The following is a 13,503-nucleotide window of genomic DNA, read 5'->3' as shown; positions in this document are numbered from 1 at the left end:
AGGACACGGTCGAGCATACGCTCGCACATTGCCCCGCATGGGTGGAGCAACGCCGTGTCCTTGTCTCGCAAATAGGACCGGACTTATCGCTGCCGACTGTCGTGGCTACGATGCTCGGCAGCGATGAGTCCTGGAAGGCGATGCTCGACTTCTGCGAGTGCACCATCTCGCAGAAAGAGGCGGCGGAACGAGAGAGGGAGAGCTCATCCCTCTCCGCACCTATCCGTCGCCGCCGAGCCGGGGGCCGCAGAAGGGCTTTTGTCCGACTTCAGCCCCTGTAAAAGGCGAACTCCCCCCGGTGAAGGTCAAGGGGCGACCTGAGGGGGTGAGGCCGCGCGGCGCGCTACCAGCATTCTAGCGCGCTGCCATGGACTAAATAGAGCGACCGGTCGACGGTGTATCGCGTCCCGACCCGGCAGGCTGGTTCTGGTCCAGCGGGGTATTCCAGGACACCAGCGGCACCGTCTGGGCGGCCCGACGGGCTGCCGTACCGAGACGACCGACGTTTCAGAGCCTTCGATTCGCCTCGAAGGCTCCGTCGGCTGGGCGTCCTTGGGGTGAGCCGCGCCGTCTGGTTGTAGTGTTGACCGCGGTAACCCCCCTACCTCATCCGGGTTCTGACCTCGGAGGGGATCGGACGTCGGGTGTAAGAGTGCAGGGGAGTCGTTTAGTGGGTGGGCCCTAAAATCCTTGGTCCCGCGGTCTGCTCACAACACCATGCAGATCGTAGAGTCTCACATACCCCGCGCGCCCCTTTTGCGCGGGCGTAGGAGGTTCGGCACTCTACACGAAAAAAAAAAAAAAGGCTGATGGTACATTCCGTGCGGGCTCACAAGCTACTCCACCACCAATGTTACGTAAGGAAGCAGATAGATATCACAACTAGTATACCGCTATTTGAAGTCATTAGGTCAGAGACTAATTTGCACTGATATAACGGCTATCCGACTTTTCAAGATGGAACACTGGTATCTACCAATACCTTAACACCACGTGACATTAGTAAAACCACTGCTATCAATAGATCTCCATTAACTGGTAGTTCACTTGAGGCGCTTAAACTACAAATCCTATAGGGCCATAGCAATACCTATCATATATATAAATGGTGTGGATTGGGAGAGGCCTATGTCCAGCAGTGGACGACTGTGGGCTGTTGATGATGACGATGATGATGAATACCTATCATCAGCATCCTTAGAAAATGACCTCTCAACTACATCTATTGAACACTAAACATTATCCACGCACAGTCGTTACATTTAAGAGGAAGACCTTACCAAGACTTGAATGTAAAAAAGTCAAACATATTTATTACATTGTTTCAATCAAAATTTTCATCCGCGAAGTCTTCGAATTTCCTGGATAAATTTGTATCTGAAGTGTTCCTGAGGTCAAGACGGCCACTTCAGCTTACCTCGAGACCTCGCCGAGTACGAGATTGTGGCCCGGAAACTTGGCATTCATCTCATATAGGCAGATATAGCTTTTTAAATCTATATTTGCTACCTACACTAAAGCAAAACTCTCGGTAACATATCGCCTTTTCGCATTCAAAGTGTACAATTTCCAAAAATATTCGAAATTGAGTTAATATGCGGAAACATTAAAATTTGGTATCACCAGTATTTTTCTCATAAATACTGTCAAAAGAGCGTAGTTTAGTTTTACGTTTTTTTGTTTTAGTTTACCTATGTTTTGACTACTTTTAACAAAATTAATACATAATTTTATCTTACTTTTAAAAAACAGATAATGTAACTGGTAAAAAATAAAAAATAATTATTTCAAATATCATTAATCTATATATTAATACGTGAAACAAAAACTTTGTATCCCTTTTTACGAAAATTGCGTGGAGGGAGGAGTATGAAATTTTCCACACTTATACAAAATATAGAGAAGTGTATAATGCTAAATTTTTTTTTAAAATAATGCATAACGGATACATTAAATCAATAAAGAAAACATTACACACACTACATACCATGTATTTGACGCACACACGCATGCATACTATTTATTGTCAAACTTTTGTTCTTGACGTCTGTTGTCAAATTGAGATTAAATATAGTTTGTCTTTGTTAATATTTTTATAGTGCAGTCTTGGCGAAATTTGTGATTATAGAAGTATAAAATACAATCATAATAGTGTACAAACTTACAATTCCAATTAATTATAGTCGAATTTCGACTACTGCGGGACCACTAGTATTAAAAATATCACATGTTAAACCTTTAAAATACTCTCCTGTAAAATTAGTAAGTTTTGAAATTATACAGTTTTAATGCGAGAAGACGATAAGTATATGTACATACAACATGAGCATGACTTGAGAAAAAATACGTTACGAATATGCTACTTTTTTTAAAGTTCCACAAAATGTAAAGTTTGATCGCCCTTAGCACCAACACACTGTGTGACTTTAAGAATGTAGTTCTGCTGGCAAATGGCATAATGGCCAAATACATTTCAAATCAAATCAAATCAAATCAAATATGGGCCATATTCAGTTTTAGAGGCCTGAAACAATTATAGCATCAAGAGAAATCTTAGTTTGAGACCGTTAAATGCAGAACTTTTATCACTAATTTAATAGCATTTCTATTATCTTTTCATTGCTTAAATTTATTTTTACTAAACAAAAAAATCGTCTTTGCCTATTTCTATATACATAAAATAATAAAATACACACTAACCGGAAAAGCTCCAGGCATTAGATGGTGCTCAAAGCTCGTGTACATAACGAAACTACGGACAAAAGCTAAATAAACTGAGTTATTATTTACCTGAAATTTGAGCTCCACTATATTAATTGTCTGAAAAGTTTATAGTCTCACTATGGTTTGGTCTGGCTTGTTGGTTTTTTTTTGTTTCTAAATATGTAAGACTACCGCTTTCACTTTGAATAGCAGATGCGCATATAAAGATATCGTGGTTTATATTTCAGTTAACTATGACAGTGGCTAAAGTGGTTTTATGGTAAGCAGCGGCTTGGCACTGCCCCTGGCATTGCTGACGTCCATGAGTGAAGGTAACCGCTTGCCATCAGGTGGGCCGTATGATCGTCTGCCTGCAAAAGCAAAAAAATAAAATAAAAAAATTAAACTCGAATGTCCACAAATGACTTCCGCGATGAAGGAATAAAAATAATTTTAATAATAATTTTACTGGTGGTAAGAGTAGGACCTCTTGTGAGTCCGCACGGGTAGGTACCACCACACCGCCTATTTCTGCCGTGAAGCAGTAACGTATTTCGGTTTGAAAGTCGGTGGGGCAGCCGTTGTAAGTATACAGAGATCTTAGAACTCATATCTCAAGGTGGGTGGTGGCATTTAGGTTGTAGTTGTCTATGGGCTCCAGTAACCACTTAACACCAGGTGGACTGTGAGCTTCGTCTACCTATCTAAGCAAATAAAAACGAAAACTAATAAATAAATAACTGGGAACAAATCACACACGGTCATCCGGTCCCAAATTAGGGTTCTCCGTGTTGGAAAAAATATATAATTAGATTTTGAAATAGAATGCTTCACAAAATTAACTTTAGTCACAAGTTATAAAATAGGACGGTAAAGCCCAGCTCAGAATGTCGAGTTCGTACAATGAACCGCATGACAAGGGACTGACCTTTGACACAGGGCCGTTTTGTCACCACCTAATGCACAGAAAATATTCCTCTTTTACGTTTACATCCTAAAAGGCGTGCAGTCCTGGTAAAAATACAAAATCCACTGAAGATTCCCGACTATATCCTTAGGAATGAAACAATGTTTTATTTTCCTTTTTCGTTTAAGCAAAATGTAAGTTAGAATATAAGAATGATGTATTAATTCAAGGCTTAACTTTAATATGGAAATGGGCTGGACATGTAGCACGCCTTCAGGGCCAGAGATAGACAAAGCAAGTTCCAGAAAGACGTAGAGTTTGATGAAAAACTAGTGCATTGACAATTAAAGCAAACATTTTGCTAACTACCGTCTTATTTTTCATAATAATATATAAAAATAAGTTTATTGACATTAAACTCGACAATCGCCAGTTCGTTATCAAGTTTGCTCATTATAGAATTAAAGACTAAAAATTATCAACTAGAAATCAAAAGTTTTAAATTACCAATTAATAAATAACGAAACAAGGCATACGAATTTATCTTCAGGGCATTACATACGTGTATTTCATGCTACAAATTGTCGAACGCATAATTCCATTGGATATTATTTCTGGTTAATATTGATTAAACATTTCCATGAGTAATGTTCTGTGTGAGCGACCTAATTCTTGTTGAAATAGCATTTGTTTATTGAATTATATCAGAATGTTTGTTCAAACAAGTTTTACGGTTTACTATTAATTTCACGTTTATTGTTTCCTTAAGTCTTTCTCTTTAAAATGCCGTGCAATATTTACAAAACCCGACTGATTTCAACCGCGTTTTGTATTGGGAGGTGATTGATTTTATTTTATAAAAAAATATGTATGGCTGTATGGTCTGCGTCCCCTCTGCCTATCTTCCAGTTGGAAGACAAAAATGATCGAAAATAAATGGTCACCACTCACCACAATATAATATAGTGTGGCATATTTGTATACTATTTTTATCAGTTTCTACATTATTAATATTTTTTTATGAATCTATTTGCTTAGATAACAATTTTGTCACAAGACTGCAATGCTACATAATGCATACAATACAGCTCACCAAATTTTAGAAAAATACAAGAATAATTCTTAAATTGACTTACTACAATAGTTGAAGGATTATGATTAGAAAGATATAGTATGTACCTGCCGTATTCATCATTCACTTGAACAATGTAGGGAATTTTTAATATCTTATCAAACACTGATGTTTTCCCATGTACCGAATCTACGAATGAATATAATACTGCGAAGCCTTTCGACAGATAATCTGTCAAGGATCCGAAGCTTTCTTGAGGAAAGAAGACTTTTTGGCGGGAAATCTCAGTAAATGACCACAATTTTACTGAGATTGTATTTCATCCCATATCATCTCATTTCATTTCACTCCATATTATCATTTTTCATAAAATTAAGAATATAAATTAAAATAAGACATGACTTAAAGGTCTTAGTTACCAGGTCATAAAATCCCTAAAAAAAAAAACTTGAGGAAAGACACTTCCGGGAGTTTTGGGACTGTTTCGATGACCGATACGTGCATAAAAAATGGAGACAAGGAGACATGGAGAAAAGTAAACAGCTAGTAACAAAACAGAGCGAACAAAATTGTTTTTAGCACGAATGTTTGTCTTTTTGTTTGATGCGGGAACGAACCCCAAACTAATAATAAAAATAACTTATATAAGGTTTAAATATTATTATAATTTGACACGGAAATAGTGTTTGGATGATTATTTAAATTCAGCTAGTGTTCACATTATAATCGAAATACGACCGTAATCACTGACACCTCAGCGTTCAAATTCATTTAATGTAGGTATTACATTTTCTTACACTAGTGTCTTTATTGATATTTTCAATAAAACTGAGTTCTTGCATTTTTCTTATCGATAATACCGAAGCTCTTCTATAGCTTCTTCTTCGTCTTCTTCCTGGCGTTTTCCCGGTTTAATGCCTAGGTCTGCTTTCCTACTTCACTTTTCCCGGTCTTCGGCATCCTTCTGGATGAGGTTATTCTCGTCCATATCCGCCTTTACCACATTCAACCAGCGTTTCTTGAGCATACCACGGGATCGTGGACCTGGTACGTATAGTTTGAAGCATCTATTTCTTATATCTGTAGCTATTGACTATAAATTGACTTACAAACAAAAGATAATACTCTACTTAGTTATTTATCTTTGTTTATAAAAATCAGTACAATATTAAAAAGTCGCGACGAATAACCTCTTTGTCGTCCGTGACCGCAAAACCTGTGAAGCATTCGAAACATCGGAAATAATATAACCGATTAGTTTCTATTAAGGCTCAAATCACTACTGATAAATGCTCAATTTACTTTACCTTATTATAATTGCATATTAGAAAATTTTAATCCGTTAACGTCGTCACTAGAACATTGATTTATATAATATGTGCTTATATAAAGCCAGATTATAAAAAATCTACAAAATTAATGTCATTTTTGTGTTTGATGCTTACGACAAATAAACGAATAATGTCTGGGAAATAGCATTTCGGAAGTAACCACTTTCCTTTTAGAATTCTAAGCGGCTTCGAACCGTATAAATGCGGCGAGCTCAGCCGGTATTCATTCTGCTGAGATATTTATAAGCAGAAACTCTGTCCGTGAATAAACAGTAATACTTTAAAATACCCCTTAACTCGAGTACCTAAATACCCAGAGCTGGCTACATGAGCCTGAATAAAAAAATTATGATTAATATACTCATAATCGCTGTTCGCCATTTCACGAACCTTTTTTTTCCTGTCGAATCTTTTTTTAAGCTATTGCATAGCTTTTATCGCGGGCCTTGAGCACGGGGACCGAATCATGAAATTCCGTAACGAAAAAAAACCTAACCCCTCACTCCGCCTACCATGTAGCTCGCGTTCAACACATTCACACGTTGCGCTTGTGTAGTGCTTGTAAATAAGCGCGTGGCGTGACGTCACACTGCATGCGCATCATGAAAAGTCTGCCCATCTCTCTCTCGCACGGTCTAGCTTATAGTGTGAAGGGGACTGTTAAGATTTTGCTTTTATTAATGTTTAATATAGCGTGGTCTTGTTTTATTATTGTTTTAATATTAAATTAACATTGTCTAATTATTATTGCATAAGTTGATAAAAAATGCTTTGCAATAGCTTTACCGTGGCAGTTCCCGAGTGCCACACGTTTGTTTTTTTCTTATTTTTTTTCCTACCTATGCTGATAGCCTTAAGAGGCTATTTCAGCTTCTCCTTGACGTGTAGGTAAGCTCACGGGGTTCAAGCCGGGTGTGTTGCTAACACTAGCCCTAGCAAGAGCAGTGCTTCGCAGAATCTACCGCCGGATCGGAAACGCGACCCACTGAGAAGATCCGGCGCGAAACTCAGTGGGCTGTGTCTATGGATTAATTTACTCGTCGAGCCCTTCGTCGCAAGCGGCGGGTCCGGCGAGGACGGTGACCGGGTGCCGAACCGTTGGTAGCCTAAGGTTGGGTTCACACGGCATTGTCTTGCACGTTTTCTCTGTATTCATGATTTTAACGTACAATCATACGGTAGATTTTCATTCGTGTAAAAACGAACGTGTGAACGAGACAGAGCTATATTATACGCCACTGCAATGTTAAAGTTCATTCGATTTGCTTGATAAGTTGAGTATTCATTTAAACGCATAAGCGGTGTACAATTTTTTGCAGTACAAACGACATGAGAATGGTTCTATGTACAATGCATGTGCCACTATTCATTCGTTAAGACGTATACTGCAAATAAACGTGCAGAACATTGCCGTGTGAACCCAACCTAAGGGGCTATTCCAACTTCACGCAGACCGGTGCGAACAAAAGAAAAGCAACATCACTAACCAACAATAGAATCCGGTCAAATCATTACAAAAATTAACAACAATGGGAACATGACTGAATCAAATTGTGTAACGTATATTGATGATTTTACTGTGTTTCCTCAAACAGAAAAGGGCAGTTCTAACAATTTTTAAAGTCAATATATATAAATAAGACTCGTCGCGATAAACTTTACACGGTAATTTAGTAATCGTGTCCTAAAATGTAAGACGTCCATTCGTATGTAGCGATGCAACGGTGTTCGAATCCAGCAGGCAAGTGCCAATTTTCCTGATGAAATACATCCTTAACAAATGTTCACAATTGACTTCTACGGTGAAGGAATAACATCGTGTAATGAAACGCATTACTGCTTCACCGCAGAAATAGGCGGGATGGTGGTACCTACCCGTGCGGACTCACAAGAGGTCCTACCACCGGTAATTCAATTTAATAGTTCAATCCACACTTAAAAAACTTACTAGAGACGTACCGATTCACTGAAATAAGTACCGCGAAATAAGACAAGTACATTCAATTCTCAATGCAACAGAGCTTGTTTGTATTCATAAGCTCAAACACAATCCGATGCTATTTAAATAAAAAACACGTAATAAGTTTATGCAAATGCGAAATGCAAATGCGAAAACTTTCAGCGGTCTTGATTTAAAAACAATCTTTGTTTTTTAAAAGAATAAAAGTTTTGTAAAATTAAAATACACATAATAAACATTCAAATAGATGTTTATATTTTATACTGATATACAATGAAATTGTTAGTTAACTTAAACTAGAGGTCCCGCAGTAGTCGAAATTCGACTATAATTAATTGGAATTGTAAGTTTGTACACTATTATGATTGTATTTTATACTTCTATAATCACAAATTTCGCCAAGACTACACTAAAACAAATATTAACATAGACAAACCATATTCTATTCTCAATTTGACAACAGTCGTCAAGAACAAAAGTTTGACAATAAATAGTATGCATGCGTGTGTGCGTCAAATACATGGTATGTAGTGTGTGTAATGTTTTTTGTTTATTGATTTAATGTATCTTTTATGCATTATTTTAAAAAAATATCAGCATTGTGCACTTCTTCTCTATATTCTTTATAAGTGTGGAAAATTTCATACTCCTCCATCCGCGCAATTTTCGTAAAAAAGGATACAAAGTTTTTGCTTCACGTCTTAATATATAGATGAGCACCTCACAGCGCACCGAGAAATCTGGAGCATAGTAACACCTATCCGTTCAAGCTCACAAATACGTCATTCAGTCCTTCACACTAGAATTACTAGAAAAATAAAGCAAGGACTACTACGGATGAATAGGATGAGTAGTAATAGTACTAGTCTTAAGTAGTTAGTGGGTGAGCTCGTGTTAATGTCTTGTTTAATGTAGAATGACAATGCCTTCAACATCCTTCAGACTTCTATGTGCGTAGTGCGAGTTGTTTAACGTTCTCGATAGCGTTTTTTTTTTTTTTTTTTTATTTTTTTTTTTTTTATGATTGAAGGATTACTGGTGGCCCGGAGGCCTTTCCAGTTTCACCAGGACAGGTGGGCGAGCAAAGGCTCAGCCAGGAGGGGTGGGATTTGCTAACAGCTACCCGAGCGCCTCCGAAGGAGACCTAACAGCTCAAGAGCAGCTGCTTCGCGAATGAATCTACTACCGGATCGGAATCGCGACCCGCTGAGAAGATCCGGCGAGAAACTCAGCGAGCTGATTCATGGGTTAGGTTGCACGGCGAACTCTTTGTCGAGTTCGACGAGTACGGTTACCGAGGTCCCTAAGCCTGCTCCTAGAGCTGAAGGCGTCTAGTGCGAAGGTTATTGGATCTGATGGATCCTTAAGGACGTGTCTAGGGCGTCGACGGTGACTGGCTCCTGCATGATCAGGATTCGGGGAGTAGTCAGCGGCGGCTACGATAAGGCGATTATCATGACGCATAGCCTTATCGAAGTACCGTTCCGACGCTGACTTCATGTATTTCTGTATAGATTCGAGGCCCAGGTCGTCGTGTAGGTCAACGTTCCTCACGAACCACGGAGCTCCGACGGCTAACCTGCAAAAGCGGGATTGTAGAGATTGAAGGGTGTCTATGTGCGTGCGGGCCGCGTGAGCGAACACCACACTCGCGTAAGTCATGACGGGCCTTATGCAAGTTTTGTAAAGTGTCACCTTGTTCCGAAGGGACATTTTACTCCGCTTACAAATCATGGGGTAGAGTCTACCGAGAATAAACGCGGCACGGTCACGGACTGATTTTATATGCGGGCGGAATGTCATCGATGCATCCAGGGTAACGCCCAGGTACTTGACCTTCCTGGCCCAGGGTATGGATTGACTAAAGAGAGTAATCGGGGGTGTGAGATTCCTCCTCCTAATACGGGAGGAAATCCGTGTGGAGCTTCCCCTCTGAAAGAGCACCGCAGTACTTTTCGCTGGGTTGATGTCTATGCGCCATTTTCGGAACCACTGTCCTAGGGCTAGGGCTGCGCTCTGAAGCTTCTTCGCGATTAGGGACTTGTTTCTACTGGAATAGTAAACAGTCGTGTCGTCGGCGAATAAAGCTAAATGGGTCGGCGGCGACCGGGGAATATCGTTAACGAATAAGCTAAATAGGAGGGGTGAGAGGACAGAGCCTTGCGGGACTCCAGCTGTGAGAGGTCGTGGGGAGGAGCGGGTTCCCTCGACTCGATATCGAAAAGAGCGGTTCGACAAGAAGTCCCGTATGATGAGCACGAGACTATCCGGCACGCCCATGTTGAATAGTTTGAAAATCAAACCATTGTGCCAGACTTTGTCGAACGCTTTTGCGACGTCGAAGAAGAGAGCTCCCGTGTATAACGGTTTTGGTCGATTAAGCCCCACAAGAATGTGCTCCGTGAGGCGGTGCACCTGTTGAACGCATGAGTGATTTGTACGGAATCCGAATTGTTCATCGATGAGAACTCTCGATAGCGTAAAAGTTAACTAAAAGTATGCAGTTGAAACAGCGCCCCTAGTGGCAAACGTGGGCAAACGTTCCAACTCCGTACAAATTTGAGTTAACTTTTACGCTATCGAGAACGTTAAAAAACTCGCACTAAGCACACAAAGTCTGAAGATACCTTACGACTGTACAACTCATCAGTCTTTTATACGTCCTTTTTGACCCAAAATTCTGATAAAGATGTCGTAATTGAATCAAAGCATTAATTGTATCAATTATAACTTATTTATGACAATCAAACGTCCATTAGCAATCGCACGAGCGCCACATTCGCTAAATGTTTAAAAATCTATATATTAATACGTGAAGCAAAAACTTTGTATCCCTTTTTACGAAAATTGCGCGGACGGAGGAGTATGAAATTTTCCACACTTATAGAGAATATAGAGAAGAAGTGCACAATGCTAATATTTTTTTAAAATAATACATAAAAGATACATTAAATTAATAAAGAAAACATTACACACAGTACATACCATGTATTTGACGCACACACGCATGCATACTATTTATTGTCAAACTTTTGTCATTGACGTCTGTGGTCAAATTGAGAATAGATTAAATATTGTTTGCCTTTATTAATATTTTTTTATAAAAAGTATGAGAGTAGTCTTGGCGAAATTTGTGATTATAGAAGTATAAAATACAATCATAATAGTGTACAAACTTACAATTCCAATTAATTATAGTCGAATTTCGACTACTGCGGGACCTCTAGTAAAAGTAAAATCACAATGTAAGAAACCATTTATCAAGCGAAATTCTCATAAAAATTAATCGCTCGAGAAATTTTCTATCCGGTATAACATCTTGAGAATGACAAATCGTCGTTCATATTTCACTGGCTGAAAGAGCCGACGCCAAATTAGTCGAGTTGAGAGCAATTTTATGCTGTAGCGTCGATAATACGCGACCCTCGTCACCCTGAAACGTCGGAATACCGAATAACTATAAGTACTTAACCATGTATAATATCTGTCAACCCATGCTTAGTGAGTTTAATAGTTTCGAAAAAACTGAGTGACTCGTAGTGTACCAGTAAGGCTACAAGATCCCTTGGATGGATTTTCTTCTTCTTCTTCTTCCAGTGCCTCTTCAATCCTGAAGGTTGGCCGTTAGCTTCCTGTATTCATCTGTATCAGCAGCCAGCCGGAACAGCTGTTCGACGGAGTCAATACCGGCCCCCTCCCGGATATTCCAGAGCCATGACTTCTTTCTTCGCCCAGCACGTCTTTTTCCGTCCACTTTGCCCATCATTATCAACTGCAACAGCGTGTATCTATCGTTCCTGAGCACGTGGCCGAGATATTCTATCTTGCGCTTTTTGATAGAAGGCAACATTTTCCGGGACATATGAACGCGCTGAAGCACGGTTTTGTTCCTGACCCTCTGTGTCCAACTAATTCGTTACAGGCGACGGTAGCACCACATCTCGAATGATGATGATGAATGGCTTTTAGCAGACACTAACTCCCTGGACTTCAATAATGCCAAGGGCATAGCCCAGCCGCTGCCTACCGTTAATACGTACCATACGTAGACGTACTATAGTATCATAAATACTATATAAAATAACATAAATAAAATGTCCTGTACAAGGGCAATCGGGAACATTTTATCCTTTATAATCAAAATTAACCGTAATATAAATATTTATTAATACAATATCAACGAAGTCTGTTTGCCGCGCAAGACAGATCTTCATTTAAAATAAGAAAATTCTAGAGTTTTAGGGAGAAAAAGTTTAGAGACACGTTTATTATTTGCTATTAGAGAATCAATCTTTAAAAAAATTGCACAAGACAGATACAACAATATGACACCAGCCGGCGCTGTTAATTATCGTGGCAACCTCAATTCGGTAGACTCTGATACCAGATACGATCTCTCTTTAACAACTTCGTCTTACCTCGGCCCGAGATAATGTCATTAATAGACAATGTAATAATGCCGTACACACCTATTTTCGTATTGATTAACCGCTGTCCAACGAAGCGCATTCAGATAATTTGCTGCCGAAAATGTGTGTAGGTACATTGCTAAAACCTGGTGATTAGATTATCTTTGGTTTTTCCAAACATTCAACGACTGTGCAAAATTTTAAATCATTTCAAACGTTTTTAATTTGAATATTCATTAAGTGGACCAGGCTGTCATAAGATATTCCTTTTTTGCCTCTTGGGAAGAACCGAAAATTTTACCATTTTGTCTTAGGTAAAAAAATTTGATCTTCAAATTAATTATAAAACTTTTGAATATTTTATACCTATGTGTTCTATTTTTTCATAAAATGGTGGCAAAAAAGCCATTGATGAAAATATCGATTGAATCACAATAATAATAATAATTACTGGGAACAAATCGCGTAAGGTCATCCGGCCCTAAATAAGCCTTCCCTGTGTTATGGGTACCACAAAATACAGGGTAAATATACATACTTATATGCGTCTAAATGTATACATATATTTAATTATTATATATTATAGATAACAAAATCTAGATATGTAACAGCGCACTTATATGTTTGACGTTTGTCGTAAAATAATGTTCCTCAAACACTGCCCTTAACCAAATAACCTGCCGAAACCCGTATGACAAAAGTACCATTTACGAAACACGTTTTCTAAAATTCCTGGGCGCAATCCTTTTAGATTGGGAATCGAACTAGCTTTAACAAAAACAGCCGGTACGATTACTCGCGAAATTAGATATCGTTTTTGCGTGTCCAAGACATTAGGGAGTGACCGAATGACTGACTGAGTCACCGCTTTTTGTGCAAAAAGGTTTCGGGGTCTGATTAAAGAGTAAATGGACTTATGAAGCTCTACATCAGGCCTCTATGATATATTTTAATGGATATGGGACAATATGTTACGGCCACTGTCCAATGGAGCTGCTTTTCATTTAATTTGATTTACATTTCATTCCCGCCTGCTTTACATTTCATTTCATTCTCCAGTGAAATACGTACTTAACAAATCTTCACGATTGACTTCCACCGTGAAGGTTACAAATATTATG

General features: G+C 38.9%; 1 protein-coding gene across 2 annotated transcripts in view; it reads left to right on the top strand.

Moving 5' to 3' along the window:
* LOC101736650 (uncharacterized) overlaps window positions 1-13,503 on the top strand; it is a 260,266-nt gene that overhangs the window by 205,058 nt on the left and 41,705 nt on the right. The gene's annotated exons all lie outside the window — the stretch shown is intronic.

Source organism: Bombyx mori, chromosome 27 (genome assembly GCF_030269925.1).
Source record: "Bombyx mori chromosome 27, ASM3026992v2".
Taxonomy (NCBI): domain Eukaryota; kingdom Metazoa; phylum Arthropoda; class Insecta; order Lepidoptera; family Bombycidae; genus Bombyx; species Bombyx mori.
Note: the sequence above shows the minus strand (reverse complement) of the source record. Positions and strands in the feature narration are given on the sequence as shown.